Consider the following 22,014-nt stretch of genomic DNA (forward strand, 5'->3'; position numbering starts at 1 on the left):
TTTCAGCTATAATATTAATAGTTGCAAAACAGGACCCTAAGTAAATATAAAACCCTATCGACTGCATGTTATCTTTCAGAATGCACCTCTGATTTTTATATAAATAGCCTTCAAAAACCATGTTTCAGTCACTGATGTGAAGCAGGGGTATCATGGCCAAATTTTCATCCAGAGCCCAATTTCAACAACTTCCTAATAATAAAATGTTCAGGGGAAGAAAAAACAACACACTAGTTAGAAAATTCAGAGTAAGAACAAATTCCACATTGAACACTTGTTTTTAGAGTAAACCAGCAACTTCTGCTCCATTGTAAATCCATTTTGAATAGAACACTAACATTGGAGATGCTAACAGGGATTATGGAGGCTCCCGGTATTGAAAAACTTTCAATGACTCAGCCAAGCAGTTTTCCATCTATCTGATAAGATACTTATCTGCAGCTATCAACAAGTTCTTTGGGGCTATGCATAGGGGAAAACTGGATTTAAAAATTTAAATGATTTAAGAAGTCTTCTCCCTTTCCCCCCAATTATTCCAGCTTCTCAACTTCAGTCACTTTAAGGATCAACATGTCAAATCAGTGAAAGCTCTTCTGAAAATTTGTATTGTACTGTAAAACCTATCTGTGAACAGTGATTTAAATGTAGCTCTAATTATTTAAGAATTTTATTGCAATATGTGGATTAATGAAATCCCGTTCTGATATAGAACATAGGAAAAAAGTAGAAAATGGATGGATAATACAAATTTTAATTAGCTGCTCTGTATGAGATTAATGAAAGTTACTAGTATACCCTTCTGATCTTTAAAACATAATGCAGAGACAAAAGCTAGCAATTAGTGTGCGTCACACTGTACCAAAAGTAGAGGAACAAAAAGCTTTATTCCTTAATTTGAAATCGATTAGGAGGGAATTGTTGCATCTTGACTAATCCTCCTTCTCCCCACCCCACCCCACCAACATGTATGCAGTACCAAAATGGTGGGAATGGGGAGGAAAACTGCGGGTCAGCTGATATACTGAGCTCACAGTGCTTGTAGCAGAATTTAGCACAAGTAAAAAGCAGTCTTACACAAACTAACTTTTTAAATCTGAGATGGGGTATCTTCTACACATTTTAATTTAACACCATGGGCCAAACTCATCCTGACTGAAGTTGTCCCTAAGTATTTTTACTCTAGTTTAAGTGGAGACTTATTTACAATTAACTTGAGGATCACTTCACAACCTGCAATCAAAACAATCAATGAAAAATTTACTTCAATAATCAGGGGGTAGCCCTGTTAGTCTGTATCCACAAAAACAACAAGGAGTCTCATGGCACCTTAAAGACTAACAGCTTTATTTGAGCATAAGCTTTCATGGGTAAAAACCCCGCTTCTTCAGGGTTTTTACCCACAAAAGCTTATGCTTAAATAAATCTGTTAGTCTTTAAGGTGCCATGAGACTCCTTGTTATTTTTACTTCAATAATGTTTCAGAGATATCCAAATGTGAATTTTAAGGACCACAAACAAGTACTTACATACTTTTTAAATTTTCAGGTGGACAGTTAAATTTCTTACAAGTTAAGAGTCCTTAGATAGCTTATTTCTCAGAATCTTCCTCTACTGGCTGAACACAATCATGTCTTTAAAATACATTTACTCCTGAGGGCGTTCTGCACCAAAAAATTAAATCTGCACTAAAAAATAAAAATTCTGCACACAATATTTTAAAATTCTGCACATTTTATTTGTCGAATCAATGTGAAGATTCCAGCATGGCATTGGGAAGCACAGACCACTGACTGCACAGAGATGGGAGATCACTGTGCAGCTTCTCCCCAGGACATGGACTCAGTGATGAGGTTGCAACCAACCCCGACAGAGCACAAGGACCAGGCCTGCCCCAGAAACACTCTAGGGCCATGCCCCTCCATGCCAAGTGGACCATGTGTGGGCAAGCAGGCTCATCAAGGCACGATCCAAGTGTGGAGGGGCTTAATGTGGGGGGATCCAAGTGTAGATTGAGAAGGTTCTGTGTAGGGTAATCTGGGTGCAAGTGGCTCAGTGTGGGATCCACATGTGGTGGGGATCTGCATGCACAAGGGCTTGTTGGGGGGTTCTGGATGTAACAGGAATAGGACTCTGCAGGGGGGTCCAGGTGAAGGTGGTTGGGGCTCAGCAGGGTGGAGGGTCTGGTGCGGGGGGGATAGAGCTAATCTCAGGGGTGCGGGGGGCTCAGTGGAGGGTCCAGATGCTGGGGGAGTGGGGCTCAGGACAGTGGGGATCCGGGTGTAGGAGGCTCACTGCGGTGGTCCAGGTGCAGGGCGAGTGGGGCTCGTCCGGGGGATTCTGGATACACAGGGGCAGGACAGCTGGAGGAGCAGCTCCCTGTACAGTGACCCCCTCCCCCTGCAGCTGAAGAGCAATGGGTGCAGGGAGCATGTGGGGGGGAAGGGGAGTTGCAGAGCTTCCTACAGCCAGGAGAGACATCTGGGGATAGGTCTGACACAGCCCCAAATGCCATGCAGGGGAAGAGGAAGTTCCATCCAGACCAGCCAGGACTAGCACCTGAGCCCAGCGCAGGGTAGGAGCCCCCTGCTCCACAGTGATTTACCTCTCTGTCAGCTGCCCTGGGCACCCAAAACATACTGCTGAGGAGAGTTGCATGACCACTCATGTAGCTTCCCTTCGCTTCCCCATCAGAAAGTCATTTTTCTGCGGTGAAGCAAAGAAATCTGTGGGAGACAAATTCTACGCATGCACAGTGGTGCAGAATTTCCCCAGGAGTGATACATTATAGCAGAGCAGCAGCTCTCCTATAATTATAGTTGAGAGTCACTCACTCACTCGGAGTCTAATTTCTCTAAAACCCGGAGACTGTCTCAAAATTTGCTCAGATGATCACAGACATGTGGGGTAGGGTTAGTGGTCCAAATTTTGAGTCAATTCAGCAAGCAGTTCAGAAAAATCCACACCCTCCTCCCCCACAAAAAAGTTTACAAAAATCATCTGGTTCTTTTAACTGTTTTTGAGCACACTTGGGCCTCAACCTGTCACTCCAACCCTGCTCCTTTGAGGAAGAATTATTTCAGAAGTTATCAATAGTTACGTTTGGAATTCCAACCTGGCTCAAGCTAAACTAACACTCCAACCAGAGTGAAATGCACATGTGCAGCAACAGTAGGGTTCTGTTGCAAGCAAGAGGGTGTGTAGGCAGTCTGTCACAGTAAATGGGTGACTTAAGTCTTCAGGTGCAATGCTGCAGTGCTCATTTGCTGTTTCTCCAGCCTCTCCCTTAGTCTCTATACATCAGTGCCATTCACACCTGCCCTTCATACTCTTCCCTCCTTCCTCCACTGCCCTTTCCCCCCTACCCTTCTCCCTTCAACATTCCCTTTCCCATCCCTTGTCTTATCCTGATGTTTCGTTTATCCCCTCCTCACTAACTCCAGCCCCCACCCCCAAAAAGATTGTGGAATTTAACATGACATACTACCATCATACTGTTCTTTCTGCTTATGTGTTATACCCCTCTGCCCCACCCTCAGTCGATCCAGTATACTTCGATTATAAAGCTCTGTGTGGATGGGAAGTGCCTAGCACAATGAATATTATTGTAATCACATACTTACAGTTAGCGCTTAAACATTCCTTCAAGCATGACAAGAACATTATTATTTCTGTTCAATAGTAAACTGTGTAATAAAGAAAACTGCTAATGTACACTGAAAATGAGAACAGGAACCAATATTATGCTCTCCACTCCATGCGCTATACACCAAGGATTTGAACAGTGCTCCACAGACATTATGCTACTGAGACATGGAACAATCTTTAATGCTTCCATCAGCGTAAGCCTTATTCAGTTAGACACTGCTTCACTGAGTAGCACCAGAGGTTAGGATTCTCTCAAGATGTGACAGTGCACTATTTGGTATATTTGCATCTGGTAGAGATGCAAAGTAATCAGTGTGTGGTGATGCATATATGAATGGCCAAATCGGACTGCAATTCATGGATAAAAACAGAAGTGGGTGCTGGTGCTGTTACTAGCATACCCGTGCGCGTGCGCGCGCGCACACACACACACACACACACACACACACACACACACCCACCCCTATATTGTTAAGCTGGTGGACACCTCCTCCAAACACACTATTTAAATAAACTTCTGCCCTCAGGTAATGCTTTCCAGAAGCATCAACATATTATAGATTTTAATATTTTCGTTAGTTACTGTTGCTTTAAAAATTATATATGGTTTTCTTCAATAGGTGGAAATAAGGATCAAAGATAAATGAATACTAGCATTGGTGGAAATTAGGAAGGTCAATCGCAGTTAACTCACGTGATTTAAAAAATTAATCATGATTAATAACAGTTTTACTTGCCCTGTTAAACAACAGAATACCTATTGACATTTATTAAATATTATGGATGTTTTTCTACATTTTCAAATGTATTGGTTTCAATTACAACACAGCATACAAAGTAGACCGTGCTCACTTCAGCTCATACAAGTACTGAAATGCAATCTCTTCATCGTGGAAGTGCAACTTACAGACGTACATGTTTTCGTTTTATAACTGCACTAAAAAACAAAACAATGTAAAACTTTAGAGCCTATCAGTCCACTCAGTCCTACTTCTTCTGTAGCCAATCGCTAAGGCAAACAAGTTTATTTACATTTACAGGAGATAATGCTGCCCGCTTCTTGTCACCTAAAAGTGAGAAAAGGTGTTCGCATGGCACTTTTGTAGCCGGCTTTACGTGCCAGATATGCTAAACATTCGTATACCCCTTCATGCTTTAGCCACCATTCCAGAATACTTTGCCATAATACTTTAATACATAAATTTTGCTCTTACCACAAGTTATAAATGGAGCATGTTTGTGTCCATGTTAATGAGGTATAAATGAGAATAAAAGAAACTGAACAGTATATGAGAAGCATGGCACCCCAAAATTTATGGGATGTGGAAGTACAAATAAGGAAGAGGAGGGTGGAACCTTCCCACAGATAAAGGTGGTGCATGTGGTCATAACATAGGATAAAAAGGGATACCCCATTGGGAAGACCCCAGCAGGCATCACCGCTCTATCAATGACCACCTGTTGAAGATCCACGAGACTCTGATCTCTTTGGGTACATGAGTATGAATACAGCACTGTCTATTGCATGGAATTTCTCAGCATTTGTACTTATTAACCTTAATCATCTGCTTAGTAAAACTTATAATACAAACAAGACGTTTTCCTTGTAACTCTGTTAGTGGTCACTGTCTTTGTTCTCTGTGTGCTCCTAGAGCCTCCAAACCTAAAAGAAGTGTTAATAGCATCTTTCACCCTGTTTATCCTTAAACTGTAGCAACATAGGAGCTGGACTCACTCACTAAGAACACTGTAGTTTAGCACAGAAGCGCCAATTCAACTCATTTAGAGGCTACGGGTGCTAGTGAAGTTAGGAAGACTGGATGGACCACCACTGGCATTTCACATACTGTTTATGTCTGCCTACTGACATTGATTCTAAACGATTCTTGTGTTTCACGAATTATCATCAACTCCTTCACAACTGATCTCTCAATATGAGAAACACTGATTACTTCAACCTTTCTTTTCAAGCTCAGTTTATCAGGTACTACCATCTTTGATGACAGTCTCCATCCCCCACACAATGATTACTTTATCTTACATATTGTCCTTCCTTTACTGAAGGAAAAGATTATGTGCAGTAATCCATAGGGAAAAAAATCCAATTAAACCATGCAATTCTTGACTAAACTGCTGTGATAAATGGGTGGGGGGTAGCTCCCTTTTGTGGACACCCAGCCAGCCGGTTAGCTATAGAATCCCTCTTGGTAGCTGTTCTCCACTTGCTTTACCTGTAAAGGGTTAAAAACTCTGACTACATGCATAGGTAAAGGGAAGTGAGTGGGCAGCTGACCAAAAGAGTCAATGGGAAGGCTAGAACTTTTTAAAATTGGGAAAAAACTTCCCTTTGTTGTTCTGTTGTTGTTCTCCAGAGAGAGAGGAGACGCAGAGCAGGAACAGGGCTGAACTATGCTCTAGGATGCTTTAAGCCAGATATGAAAGAACATCAGATCATACCTAAAGACTACTTATTTGAAACCCCCAAATATGTATGTAGATCAGGGAATGTCAAGGAAGATGTGATTAGGTTTATCTCTTCTTTTTTTCTTATTAGCTCCTCTATGCTAACCCCCAAATCATGGACTCCTCTATGCTAACCCCCAAATCATTTTGTTTTGCTTGTAACCTTTAAGCTGAACCTCAAGAGAGCTTTCTTCATGCTTAATTTTCTTAATTGTTTTTTTAAGATCTAGCAAAAAGCTTAAGTTCCAGATGTATTTTCTATCTTTTCGTTTTTAGCAAAATTTACCTACTTTAAGAACACAATTGGGTTTTTTTGTTCCCTAAGAGGTTTATGTATATGTTGTTTAATTAGCTGGTGGCAACAGCTGATTTCCTTTGTTTTCTTTCTCAACTCTTCCCCAGAGGGGGGCTGAAAGGGCTTGAGAGTACCCCACAGGAAGGAATTGCCAAATGCTCCTTCCTGGGTTCTTAAAAGGGGAAGTGGGGGTGTTTGCACTTGGGTGGTGGCAGCATCTACCCATCCCGAGGTCAGAGAAAAGCTATAACCCTAGAAGTTTAATACCAGCCTGCAGTGGCCAGTATTAACTTTTAGAATCCTTGCAGGCCCCCAACTTCTACACTCAAAGTGCCAGAGTGGGGAATCAGCCTTGACAACTGCAACTTAGAAAAAGTAAATTATATAACAGTAGTGAAAATTGAGTCATTTTAATTTTGTTTGCTTGTTACAAGACAATAAGCAGCTGGACATTTGACTGTAGTTCTATGACCTATTCAGGTAGCTTTGCAACACTAACTGCAGCTAGCAACCTGTAGGACATTTTAGCACGGAAGAATGTTACTGAGCTTAGTAGAATCTATTGAGGTAGAAATTTTAATATCGAGTACATTTGATGAACACTTCTACTTTGCACTCAGATAAAACATATATGTTGCTTCCCTTCAAGGACATTGTTAACTGTTCAGATAACACATTTTTGTTAGAGCAATCTCTCTAAACAACCTAGTTTTGTCTTTCACATGATTTCTTTTTTCATAAATATTAACAGGAGGACGTCAACCATGCTGTACAACATGTGTACATATGAAGAGATTTATATTGAATTAACAATTTTATGTGCTAGGCATTCTAAATTATATATGTCTATATACACAGTATTTTTATACACTTGGAAAGTAGTGAATTATATATACACACACTTTCTGATCGTTGTTTTTATATATATATGCTCATGTTGGTAAATATGGTCTGCACTGTCAGTGAAGTCATCTTACTTTGTTGCGGTTTAAGATTCCTTTTGTATATTTTGTTCACTGGTCTTATGGGACAGCTTCCCTCTGCTGTTCCAATTAGTGAGGCATACTAAAATAATTTTTTGTGATGTACAGTATGTATTTCATGATCAATATAGGTTGCTTCAAAGTAACATCTGAATGGTCTAATTTTTTTTTAACATACCAGAGTTTACCACATAAAACACGTTTTAAAAAGGAGTCACATTTAATACTTCCCACTAGAACAACTCCATATAAGTGAAAAAGAAATATCTGCTTTTCAAAAGAAACAGTTTTAAAAGGTTCAGAAGACAATACTGTAATTAGGAAAATATATGCAAACCTACTCAGAGAAACAAAGAATGGCAAATATGTATTTTCATGGAGGATGCATCTATTGAATACTCGTGGTCTTTGCCCTACAGTTTGATTACTTAGACGCTGAGCTGATGAATTATTTCTTTAGAAGAGAGGCTTTATTGTTCCTTTTAAGGAGCACCTCGTGTTCTTCAATTGGTATCAACCCATAGAACTGCCTGGTCATGTATGAGCCAAGCTCCAACAGGGGCTGAATGCCTCAAACTGCCCATGCACACTGTTTATATACATGGGAGTGGTCCTCAAGCATTTGTGAATATTGCATGGTTCATCAAACAAAGTAAATCCCCACCCCATCACCCAAAAGGAACCATATCACTAACCAAAACCATTTGGTTTTATAGTTGCTCCTTTCTCACTCCAAGAAAGAGTTTTGGTGCTTTTCATTTCAACAGATGAATTGATTATTTGGATAAACCTGTCATTAGGCTGTGGAGGCCTGCATCCAACCTTTCACACAAGATTTCTCAGTGGGTAGGTATGACAGACGTGGCTGGTACCTTTTGCTTATATTAAAGGATCTGCTCCTTGTGACTCGGTTCACCATTTCCAGTCCTATCTGTAGGGTGAGGGTGTCTTCTGCTAAGATAATGGAGGGTCCAGCTACATTTTGAATGACTTTGTAACAAAGCTGGGTACACTGGCTGGTCAAGCACATCTGTTTCAGAAGAAAAGTGGCAAGCTGCGTTATGGCAGCCAACAGCGAAATTTCCTAGTGACACCTTTGAAAGCCTATTAAGCTCTGCTTTAATGCCTTTTTTCTCTTGTTAGTACTAAGAGCACAGATGATTAATTCCTTGCAGGAAAGGTAGAATTTCATTTTTCTTTGTGTAATATTTCAGACAAAGAAACAGCCATACCTAATGACAATACAAGGCACATTTAGTTCTCCATTCCTTATTATTCATACTTTTAGGTGTTTTATCAAGTAAACAACTACAGTGAACTCTACTATTAGTGAAAACAGCAATGATACAGTCAAATTATATATCCTTCTATCTGTGGATCTTCAACTAATTTGACCTAACATGCCTGTGAGTTAGCCAAGCATTATGCCAGTTTTCAAATGGGTCAACTAAGGCACAATACCTTCTCTGTATTCTTGGCCATCTATGGCCAAACCAAAAACACTAGACAGGTTTCCTTAGCATCAGCCCTGTGGCTTAGCAACAAGACTAAGGCTCCCTCTCTCCAATACATTTTAGTCATTTTCCTTTGCCATCCACATTTGACAACACACTCCTAAATTGGCATTAAGTGAGTACTCCACTAAGATTACACCACAACGAGGCAGTACTGGGGTACCTGTTAAGAGATCACAAGTGATGTCTGCCTGACAGATATATGCAATATATTTGATGAAATTATTAGATATGAATATTCATTTCTCTCTGCTTATATTAAAAAAAGTTATTTTATAAATGACGAACATTCTAGCTACTTAGTGCTATATAAGTCATTATATTGTTATAATCTGACAAGAGATATAGCAGCATAACATTAGAAAAGGTAATTTGATCATTCTTCAAGATTACTGTCAAACTGTCGGTCAGCAACACTCCTTCCTCAAAGATGGAAACTGATTTGAGTACCACACAAGAAAACACATTGATATCTCATGTAAACAGTCCAGATCAGTAACTGAGTGCTATTATAATCAGGACATGTTATTCCTTAAAAATATAAAATGAAAGAGGTATTCATGGCACTTAGCAAGGGTTTAGGTTAGCGTATATTCTACTACCAAGGTAAAGCACCCATTGTGCACTTCATATAAAATCTCTACTTTATTTCTTATTCTGAAATTCATAAATGCTTATAGGGTACAAAATGAGCATCAGATTACTTCTGATATTCTGAAACAGAAGTATTTTAAGAGTCTACAAAGACATTGTTCCACACCTGTTTCCATTGTGCCTTAATGCCACTTCACCTCATTCTGATTTCTGTTTTTTTAGTTAGCACCTTGCAATTTGATTCAGACAACATAAGGTGTGTTTCATATATGTACCTAGGTTATTACTTCTCTGTAAATTTAAGATGAAATAAATCAAGTAACAGTCATTTGTACTAATACACAGGATTGACTATCTGGATGAAGATATTCACCAATTTAGTATTGAGTTTTATCCTCGTGCAGACTGCATATCAAGCACTTCTTAAACAGTCTGTGAAAAGTTTAAGTGGTACAGGGTACCCTGTTCTGGACCTCTGCACTGAAGTCTGTTTTGGCCCCTGGAAGGCTGATATTACTCATACGGTATGACAGGGAGAATCCAGAGCACAGTAGCAACTACAGTATTATTTTAATGCTGGGGTCACAACTACAGCTGAACCTCAGAGTAAGAAACTCCAGGAGTTACGAACTGACCAGTCAACTACACACCTCATTTGGAACCTGAAGTACACAATCAGGCAGCAGCAGAAACCCAAAAAAAAAAGCAAATACAGTACAGTACTCTGTTAAACATAGGCTACTAAAAAACATGAAGGGAAAGCAGCATTTTTCTTCTGCATAGTAAAATTTCAAAGCTTTATTAAGTCAATGTTCAGTTGCAAACTTTCGAAAGAACAGCCGTAACGTTTTGTTTAGAGTTATGAACATTTTAGAGTTACGAACGACCGCTGTTCCTGAGGTGTTTGTAACTCTGAAGTTCTATTGTACTTATCAAAAGAAATAAGCAGCTGTATTCTTTTATTTCTCTTCACAGCTTCCTCTTTTCAGAGCTTGACTTAATACAATGCCCAAATACATTTTAAGGAAACCTTACAAAATTATTTCCCCCCCTGAAAGCTACTTCATAAACAGAACTTAGTAATTATGTCAACAAAAAAATTTTTTCAAGTGGAACATAATGATTTCTCTGATCAGCATGGCATCAGAGAACCAAGCTAGCCCACCTAGATAGTACAATTACCTTCTAGGTAATCTTTATCACCATTTTGCAACATGACAATCTATAAAAAACAGTCTATACTGATCAGAATAATCATGCTAGTAACAGTGCTAACAATATTGTTGAGACAATCCCCATAAATAATCAGTTTAATCTACAGCAAGGGAGATTTTGGTGATAAATAAAGGAAACTATCTTGTAGTAGATCAAGTACTGGAATAGGTTAGGTTTTGCTGTTGAATCCAGGTCACTAGAGGCTTTTAAGAACAGGTAAGATTAGACAAAAACCTATCAGAGATGGTATGGGTATACCTGGTCCTGCCTCATTGCGGGGGCAATGAGCTAATGACCTCCTGAGTTCCCTTCCAGCCCTGAATTTTTATTGCTCTTTCAAAATACAGTAAAAGCTGTGTTACCTGGCACTTTATCAGCCAGAAAGCTCTATTATCCAGCATTTCTGATATCTCGCAATACAAATCTTCAATCTAACAGAGACTAGTATACTGCCCAGGACGTTATGCCATTGCACATTCTGCACTCTACTTTTATGCAAAAGAGACAGAAGACAAGTAAACAAGCTGATATTAGGGATTTATTCAAAAAGCAATTTCCAGGGTGTGTCATAGGGCCATTACAGATTCATCCCAATCTACAATGATGATTGATGTTGATAACGATGACACCGAGGTACTACAAGATCCTGAAGTGCCTTTTGAACCATCAAAGAAAGATTAAATTATGTTCAGTATAGTTTTAGTGTTAAGTATATTTTTAGTGATCTGGGTGTATGCCATGCAGTGCCCATAGTGATATTAGTGTCATAAGATAACCTACTATATAGAAAACTACCTGTATTCACCTAAGTGCTTCAAGAAAGCAACCACTCTGCAGTGCAGTACTACTACCCGATTGCTGAGTACCTGTATACTATTTTACACTTTATTCATTTTATTGTATTCCAGTTCTTTGAAAATTGGTATTCCATTGGTAAGTATAACCCTTAGTTAACCAAAATTTTTGACTACAAGACCCCGCCCCCCTCCGTTACCCTAACATGCCAAACAACAAAGCTTTTATTGTCTTTGTTTTATTTTGAAAAGGCTGTTCTGTTTTTGGGTGAGATTCTTGGTATGTTTGAGGGGGAAATAAGCAAGCCAGCAAAACCTACCCTCATTTCTAAACAAATGATAGCAACGCTACACAACATGATGTTTAGAAGAATATTTGCTGTTATGACACACACACACAATGCCTAATGTGCCATTAAACATGTGACTTCAGAATAATTAATGCTGAATAAGCACTTTATAAAAGGGGATAACAAGTACAAATGGTATATTCTATTCCATAGCATTATGGATGCCTAAATAGAGAGTTTGAAGTCTAGAGCATTACATGTGAATTAGTAAATGTATTCAGCAAATAGATGAGACCACATAGTATGTGTGCCTGTGTGTGTCATTTTGATTTGTGAACATTATTTTGGTTCTGAGAATGTACTGTCAATTTCCTGTTGCCTTTTTGCCTGTATCTGGCACTGAATTCCAAGAGGCGTTATTGCCAAAGGGTGGTCATGCCGCAAGAAAGTAGTTTTTTCTAGTCTGGACTTCAGATGGGTGATAACCAAGCAACGGATCACCTGATGGGCAACCTGGATCGGCAACCTGGATCACCTAAGCGAGACTGAAGCCGAGGGTCAGATGACAGCAGAACTGGAAGTTATTAAAGGACAAGGTCTGCTCTTAGTAAAGCGCACTCTCTCTCTCTCTGTTGGGACCCTGAAAAGGGCTCTTGGAGTGGTCAGTATCCCGGACGGAAGGTTTTGCATGCACAATGTTTATTTTGTTTGTAGGGATCTGTAAGACTCTTATGTTTTCTACACGAGTGAGGCGTGTGCATGTTTAGAAATTCCTGTGTAGAATCTGTGTGTAGTTTGTTTACACTGTTAGGTACTCCCCAAAGAGGGAAACTAAACTGAAGGAGTCACAGCTTCACGGAATCCTTAAGAGCATGCAACAGCTACTGGGGGGGGCTTGGGAGAGTAGACACTAATTTAAGGGCCTATGCAATTGGACTGCGGGGTTCCCACTGCCAAGAGAGGTGTCACATAGGGTCTGTACCTCGAGTGTGTATATAGAGGCCTGTAGTTATCAAGACCGTGCTTGAACTCTATTCAGACCCGAGAAGCAAAGAGCATGTGGGACTCCAAGTGTAGGTTGAGCACAGCAGCCTGTTGAGCATCCACAGGGAGAGTTCCACCATGCCGGATATATGTAATTTGTCTGATTTGCATGACACGTTCAAGTTCAAGCAATGGAAAGATAGTGAGACTTTATGCTTCAAAACACCTACGTGTCAACCATTCAATACTGCAAAAAAATCCACACACCATTTTGTAAAACCACTGATGCTGTATAATGTATTACTTTAAAAGCCAAAGTTCCAGATGCATACAGTACAAGGAAAGGACTATTGTCAAACACGATCATCAAAACATTCACTAGCACTTAAATTGTGGTCATCTTTGTTTGACAAGGTCGTGAAGAGGGTTCCTATTCAAAGTCATGAGTCAACAGCTACAGTAAGTTCTTATTGATTTCCCACTCTTCAGTAAGGAGGAATGATTTCTTGCATATACAGAAATGGCAGGTAGGATTAATTAACCAAGTTTGCTCTTAGGAAAAATAAAACATGAATATCCCATAATTACTGGTAATATGTATAGGAACCTGAAATCAAGGGGCTATACATTTGTAATGTGCGAAGGATAAATATATATGGTACAAGTATATTTTTACTGTAAATTATACCCATTTCACGTGACATGCAAAACTCTGCCAAACCTTCTCTGTATGAGACATGATTACAAACTCCTTTGTCAGGACTTCAGCAAGTCCTGCTTAGCTGTCCCTGTTTGCTATAATCATACTTTCTGGTAAGAAAAATCATAATTTTACGAATTGATTTTAGTGGGTTTTTGTCAACTACTTAAATTAGAATTGAATCTAGTCTAGAACTATATGATTTAAGTTTAAATACTTCAGTTTGAAACTGTTTTTGTAATTGGAAGTGTAATTGCTTCTTAAGCCCTAATGACCTCCTTATCTGCTAGATAAACTTGAACAAAACGTTTGCACAAACTGCATGAAAAATAATACGTCTCCACATAGAATTACTTCAGTGTGTAAGCAGTTTAGGTGACACTGATGTTAAACATTTAAGGTATGTGAACCAAAGTAAATTTATCAAAAGCATTACTTTAATATTCATGGTTTTGCTTTAACCAAAAGAAGACTTTACTAGCATTCTGGGAGCAGATAAACAGTCAGATACAAGATATAAAAATGAAAATATTTAAGCTCAAAAATACACACACAACTATATTAAAATTAATCTCAAAAAACTAATACAAATAACCAAAATATTGTTTCATATGTAATACTTAGAAGGTATAAAACAAGTTGAAAAATAGAAATAATTTCAATTCCTCAAAGCTGAAATAGACTTAATAATGTTAATCTCAACCAGTAGTGCATATTGACAAATGCACATCTTACCCTTGGAATTGTTGACACTTCTCTGATACTAACACCAAACCCTGGTATTCCACAAGTACAGAATTTATAACAGAGGGAGCTCGAAGTTATTCTTAAAATTAAATTTCTTTCCAGCAAATTGTTTCAAGAGGACATATTTTAGTTATTGCAACAAAAATAACTATTTGACTAACAGCTTTGTTTTAATTATCTAAAAGGCATGAAAACATACTCTTACTCTGCTAACTTTTGACGGAATGGATTTTTTTACTGAGATTTGTTACCTTTGAAATATATTAAAGATGACTAGAGTAGCTAGATACAACTATTCTATCGCTCTCTTATCACATACCAAACACCATATACAAGGAAAAAAAAAACTCTACTCAACACATTCGGCCACCAAATTGGACTGAAAATCAACCACAATAAGACAGATGATGTGACCTTTAAAATCACCTCAGCATCAGCAGTACTGATAGAGGATTATGTTCTCACCAATGTAGAAACATTCACATACTTGTGCAGCACCATAAGTGAGGACAGTGGAACAAGCCAGGGCATCCAGAACAAAATCAATAAAGCAAGGAACACTTTCAGGAGCTTAAATACAGTTTGAAAATCATCAAAATACAACACCAAAACCAGACTCGAGACTTATCAGAGCTCCGTACTTTCAACACTACTTTATAGTTCAGAATGCTGGAGAATGAGAAATTATGACATGTCTAAACTGTCTTCATTCCATACAACCTGCCTCAGAAAAACCCACCATATCTTTTGGCCCAGAACAATCTCAAACCAAGATCTATTGACACAGTCCAGCCAAGAGGATCCAAACACCATCATTGCCAGGAGCCGCTGGAGATGGATTGATCATGTGTTTCGGATGGAAACTGATTACAGCACCAGAGGAGCAATAAGATGCATAACTGAAGGCAAGCGAAAATGAGGATGCCTGAAAACAACATGGCGAAGAGCTGGGGAAGCCGAACTGAAAAACCTGGGGCACAGCTGGGGAACCATTGAAAGACTTGCCAGAAACATACAGGAGTGGAGGAGCTCCATCACTTCCATAAACACCAGAGGCATAATAGGAACACGATGATGATAATTAATCACCTGCTAATTTCTCATGTAACTTAACTACAACTGTAAAGTAATTATTAAAAACCATGTTACTCATTCTACATAATCTATCTTTCTAAAACCACTACCACATTAACTTCTGATAGAGATGCAATTGTCTTCAGACCTGTCTTGCCCAATGCATCTCCAATGAATAGTTGTATACTGTGTTACATACAAAATAACGTTAGAAGTTTAAGCTGAAAGATCAAGCACTTGAATGTTTGGAAATACCAGATTTATGGTTGCCCATGCAATCTCAATTCCACTACCAATCCCACCTAGATCTATTCTCTGCAATCACTGAAGCATTGGTCCTATGGAAAACACAGTATGCGATCATGGAACTGAAGACTGTTATATAGTTAGGGCCCTACCAAACTCACAGCCATGAAAAACATGACATGGACCGTGAAATCTGGTCTTTTGTGTCCTTTTACCCCATAACTATACAGATTTCACAGAGGAGACCAGCGTTTCTCAAATTGGGGGTCCTGACCCAAAAGCGAGTTGCAGGGGAGTCACAAGGTTATTTTTTTGGGGGGGTGGGGGTGTCGCAGTATAGCCACCCTTCCTTCTACGCTGCCTTCAGAGCTGGGCGGCTAGAGAGTGGTGGCTGTAGGCGAGACGCTCAGCCCTGAAGGCAGCGTCCTGCCAGCAGCAGCGCAGAAGGAAGGGTGGCTATACTTACTTCTGCACTGCTGATGGTGGCATCTCTGTCTTCAGAGCTGGGCTCCCAGCCAGCAGCCACCACTCTCCAGTCCCCCAGCTCTGAAGGCAGTGCCACCGCCAGCAGCAGCACAGAAGTTAAGGGTAGCAGTACCACAACCTCCCCTATAATAACTTTGCGACCCCCCTACAACTCCTTTTTGGGTCAGGACCCCTACAATTACAACACTGTGATATTTCAAATTTAAATAGCTAAAATCATGAAATTTACCTTTTTTAAAATCCTGTGACCAAGAAATTGACCAAAATGGACCATGAATTTAATAGGGTCGTAGTCAAAACGGATGTGCACAGATGTGGGACAGAACAAAGTTACAGAAGCAATCAGAAAACTGGTATTTCTTCATTTCTGAATGACTGGCTTTGGACCCTAAAAAAATTAAGGTTTTTTTGTTGTTGTTTTCCTTTTTTAAGTAATGACCTATACATTAATTGAAGGGAAAAATGGTAGGAGGCATTGTAATAGTAGCCATTTGGAAGTATTACTGTACTGCAGTTATAGCCAAACAATCCACTCTGTTTAGAATATACTAATTTTAAAGACACTTATGCATACCAACATTGCCAGTTTAGACAATTTTATCAAGTCCAGGAGCAGTGACACTCACAGGTGTAATTTAAAAGAAAATCAGTGGAAACTGAACCCTAAAGCCTCAAAAACCAGAAAAAAATAAAAAGGACCCAATATGTGTGAGGTATGTTTTGTTTTTTAATGTCATGGTCTAAGATAATCGTGACTGTTTGGGGCCTGATATAATACAGGGCTAAATTGCATCAATTCAGGGCCTTAGGGAATCAGGGCTCAGAAAATAAGTGACTCAACTACTCTGAAACAAGCACTTTTATATCAATAGAACCAAATAATGTATATAGAAGTGCACACACAATGGATATATTAAAAGTAAAAAGACAATAAGAGATCAGCACTCCCAGATAGTCAAGTGGATGATATGGACTGACTTTACAACTATTTGGTGATTAAAAAAAAAATTTCCAACTGCTGCCCCAAATAAGAGACTGAAATCAAGACAGCCAAAGCTGTTCTTAAAATTCTACCAAAATCTGATACAAGTGAGACAGATTCTCTACTAGCTATACAGAGTGTAGTACATTCTCAGCAGGGAGCTATCTTCCACTCTCAGCAATGGACCTGTTAATGAGGGTCCACACATATTAATTCTATTGTCTTTTAGGTTCACCTGGCATTCTGAGTGACTTTTGTTTTAATCCATTTTACAAACATGTCTCTAACTTTTAATCTCATCTTAAAAACCCTCAGATAGTCCACAGTGTGAATTATTCATCTTCAGATCAAGAATGAACGCCCTTCTGGAAGATGCTTTTGTCAATCACATGTTAGTGGGCTCCGTACAGGGGTAACTCATCTCAGTGGCCTGACCACAAAAAGTGTGTGTGTGTAACCTTAATTCTGTACAGTGTTCAAGTTTGCATACCAAATTAAGACACACCCACAAAACAGACACCTGCCATTGTCACACTCCAGGAAAGATCAAATATGTACTTTCCTTTGGAAGAACATCTTTATGTTTGAGGAAGACTTGTAGACTGGAAATCATATGGGAATTCAACTTTGTAAAGAGAAAAAGCTTGTTAAGAGGTAAATAAAGGGCTCCAGAGAAGGGCTAGTCCTATTTATAGCACTCCACATCTTTTTTTTTTTCCAAATGCAAAACGTGATGTTTAAAGCACTGCTGTAGTTCAGTGACAACTGGATTACAAAAAAGGAGAAGTCATTTTCTCAGACATCTCTCTTTTAACTCTTTTTGGCGCCATTGTCAGTAATATGTCCATAGCAAAGGCCAAAATTTAGTTTACAACAGCTTTGTTTTGTTTTCATAAAACTAGAGTATATGTTGCTACCACAGATTTAAATTGCAGTATGCAAATACAGTGAGAAGTACTAAAGGAGGATATGAGAGAGGTGGACAGGCTGCTGATTTTTGTAGCAGAAGTTCAGTTCAAAGCATGAGGACAGCAGCGAAACATAAAACTCATTTTAGTACAATAAAAGCACAAGAGAGACTTTTCTCCAATTATTCAGTCATTTTCAAGGAAATAACTATTGCTGGAAATTCCAAAAAGGCTTACAGGTTTTTGAACTGTAAAGTAGTTTAAAATGTTAACATCTCTTCTTAAGCATACGCAGCAAAATTTTATTATCGTGCTACAAAAGCATTCTAGGCCATTTAGCCATCGGTGGTTGCTATGATACTTAAGATGAAAAAAAATTGAAGTATTCTGAGCACTGATTTTCACAAAATAAAGATCTGCTGAAGTATTAATGAGAACCATTTGTTTTTGCCTCACCTACCTGGCAAACTATGTGAAACTAGGCAGGGACCAAATGTCAATTCAGATCTTAGGAATTAAAGTTCTTAAATGGTATTTTTCATTCACTGTGTGCTAAGCAGCATTTAACAGAGCAATGATTAATAACCATAACAGCTAAAGATTTTATTATTTTCAATAAAATATTCATTTTAGGACTTTTTTGTGATTTTTCTTGTTCTTCCCCTCATCTTTAGTACAATAAAATTTACACACCATATCTAGATTACAATCTCAAGTGCCTTCTTGGGATTTCTGTACTTCGTTTCAATGGTTAGGATAAAAGCGGACTTCCCTCCATATGGCTATCCGACATAGCTTCTGAGTTGTAAACCTGCATCTTAATTAGAATAATTGAATGCCATCTCACCTTGCTGACCATTGTAGTTTTACAGCACATCAATAAGGTAACCTACTTATCTCATAGGATGTTAACATTTAAATGTGGGATAAGACCCTCCTACAAGCAACTATGAACTGGACTATAATTAAACTAAGACACTGAATTCTTACATTATTGAAATGATTTAACACACCTTGAATAAGCTAATGCCACTCCAAATGAACAGATCTGTATTTCAGTTATTAATGGATTAGATATTTCTTAAATCACCTGTTGAATCAGTTGAGTGAATTGCTCATCTATCTCCTACTAAAATAGGAGATAAAGGATTATAAATGTATTCCTTGAGTGCAATCAACCAAAGTAGGCCCTCATAAACCACATATACAACCTCCATAACACAGTTGTGATGAGAATGTTGCCATAAAACCAAGCTTTTTCAATGCACTGGTCTTCTGAATACCTTTTAAAAGCACCTAGGTGACTTGGATGCCTATACCCCATTGAAAGTCAATGGGACTGTTTCCCATAGCCATAGACAAGTGTGAAATAAATTGCGATAGGACATACCACTTTAAAATGTTGCACCAAGTTAGCAATTCTTGTATGATATTAAAGATGTTTATCGATTCTGCTGGATCAGTACTATGTCAAAAATCTATATTTCTAAATAATTATGCGTAAGTATGTAGTAGAGAGAATGATCGCAGATAAAGGTGAAAGAGACTATTCTTTGGTAGGGAACAAAGACTGCAATTTGCCCTTATGAACGGTATACGCTGACCTGGATTACTTTTCAAAGGTTTTGTCTGATTTTTGGTGAAGCGAGAATGACAAATATTTTTACAAAATAACTTTTGGTCCTAAGGCATTTTTATTGCCAATGAAACCAGCACATATATATACCCACATTATTGAGACTGTACAATAGGAAAAAATGTGTTCTCTTCTCTAAAATACTTCTATAAATCTTAAAAAATCATTAAAAAGTTACAATTTGAATGTTAAAAGCAAGCAGTTCTATCAAATGCAATACTACATTCAATATTCCCACAACGAAAAAATTGATTTGAAGTGGATTAAATGACATATTGACATGATGATTGCTTCCCCTGCAATACGCTAAACACCGGTGAAAAATTAGGAACTGTCTATGTGTGTCATGGTAAATTTCCTAGAATTATTCCTCTTTTCCACACTTATGTGAAACTGACTGAGCAACAACATCATCACCTAGATTGCATTCGGAAGCTTGATTGATAAAAACATTAAAACTTCAAGTCCCTCCTGAATTTATACGCAGTCAATTAATGAAACCCTTAAAAGTTAGCTGAAGCATATAGAATAACGCCACATTACTTCAGAAACTTCCAGCTTCATCTGAACGTTCATTTCAATAACTGTTTTCCCTGTTAAAGGACCTTAAACTTAGATGATACTGATTCAAATATTTGAATAAGTATGCTCACAGAAACCCAATGAAAAGAAATACCCAAAGAAGATAGCGGGTAGCAACTTAATCTTTATTTAAACAAATAGTTTTTAAATTATTTTGATGATTTTTGTTATTATTAAGGCTATTTCCTCTAAAAATATTAGCCTCCATGTCTAAACTTGAGATTTTTACATGCTAATGCCCTTGCCTGCAGGCACTGCCCCCCGCATCTCCCATTGGCCATGGGGAACCAAGGGAGCTTCTGGGGAGGTACCCACAGGCGAGGGCAGTGCATGGAGCCCTCTGTCCCCCCTTCCCCAGGGCAACAGAGACACGGTGCCGGCCGCTTCTGGGAGCAGCATGGGGCCAGGGGAGGCAAGGAGCCTGTCCTGGCCCTGGCGCATGCCACTGCCACCTTGGAACCACTCCAGGTAAGCAGCACCAGGCTGGAGCCCACACCCGGAACCCCTCCTGCACCCCACACCCCAACCCCCTGCCTGCACCCCAACTGCCTGCCCTGAGCCCCCTCCCGCACTCCTCTCTGTACCCCTGCCCTGAACCCCCTCCCGCACTCCTCCCTGTACCCCTTCTGAGCCCCCTCCTGCATTCTGCATCCCAACCCCCTTCCCTGAGCCCCCTCGTACACACCACACCCGTTCTCTGCCCCCACCCCTTGTCCTGAGCCCCTTCCTGCACACCTCCAACCCCAGTGAACCCACCATATCCTAGAAGAACCCCTTACTCAAGGGGAAAAAAAAAGATTAGGGGAAACAATAGTCCCAACAACTATTAAACTAACACACACCAACAAGCCTAACTATACTAAAACTAAATTATGAAGAGAACAGGCTGGCCCTATGTTCCACCTCACTGAAGGCAGTTTGCCCATGCAGCCCTTTATATCCTCAGTATGGGGCACGAGGATTTGGAGAATGCATGTGCAAGCCAAAAACTGTCCACTGAAGGCACAGGGGCATATGCACACTTTACATAGAACACCAATAGGGCAACTACTTAAACAATTATCTATTTTACACATGTATATACATACTATCTGAAGATGACACTCAGTTTAACATAGAATTTTACCTTTAGTGTGTTTGACAAATTTACAATTACAGAACGAGAACACAACATTTGTATATGCAAGCTTAAACTAAATTCTGGACTGTATGCACATAGACAAAAAATTGTCATGTTTATTCAAAATTATTTTCACTACAGTCCTACATTACCATTACACAATACTGTAATACAATAATATACTGTATCAATGATGGACAACCTGTGGCCCACACGCAGCCCAACAGGGTAATCTGCTGGCAGGCTGCGAAACAGTGTTTACATTGACCGTCAACAGGCACAGCCGCTCGCAGCTCCCAGTTGCTGCCGTTTGCCGTTTCCGGCCAATGGGAGCTGCAGAAAGTGGTGAGGACTGCAGGGACGTGCTGGCTGCCATGTCCCATAGCTCCCATTGGCCGGAAAACCGTGGCCACTGGGAGCTGCGGGCAACCATGCCTGTGGACACTCAGTGTAAACACTGTCTCAAGGCCCGCAGGTTGCCCACCACTGACGGGCCACAGGTTACCCACCACTATAGTATATTATAGCAAAACTTTTCTATAAATGCCTGTCTTCACCACCAAAAAACTTATTCAAGAATGTAGAAACTTTGATATAAAATATCTACTTTTAAACAGATAAGAAATTAATTCCAACTTCATGATCACAATCTTACTAATGCAGGCTTTAATTATTCACAGAGAATACCAATTACCTGGTTAGAATTCTTTTGAAAGAATACAACATCTTAGTAAAGCATATCACGGAACTATCCAT

The 22,014-nt window shown here is 39.2% G+C and overlaps 1 protein-coding gene across 1 annotated transcript in view; it reads right to left on the reverse strand.

The window, feature by feature from the left end:
• Positions 1-22,014, reverse strand: part of DIAPH2 (diaphanous related formin 2) — an 813,565-nt gene that overhangs the window by 711,391 nt on the left and 80,160 nt on the right. The window lies entirely within an intron of this gene.

This window comes from Lepidochelys olivacea, assembly GCF_965140295.1.
Source record: "Lepidochelys olivacea isolate rLepOli2 genome assembly, chromosome: 9".
Lineage (NCBI taxonomy): Eukaryota > Metazoa > Chordata > Testudines > Cheloniidae > Lepidochelys > Lepidochelys olivacea.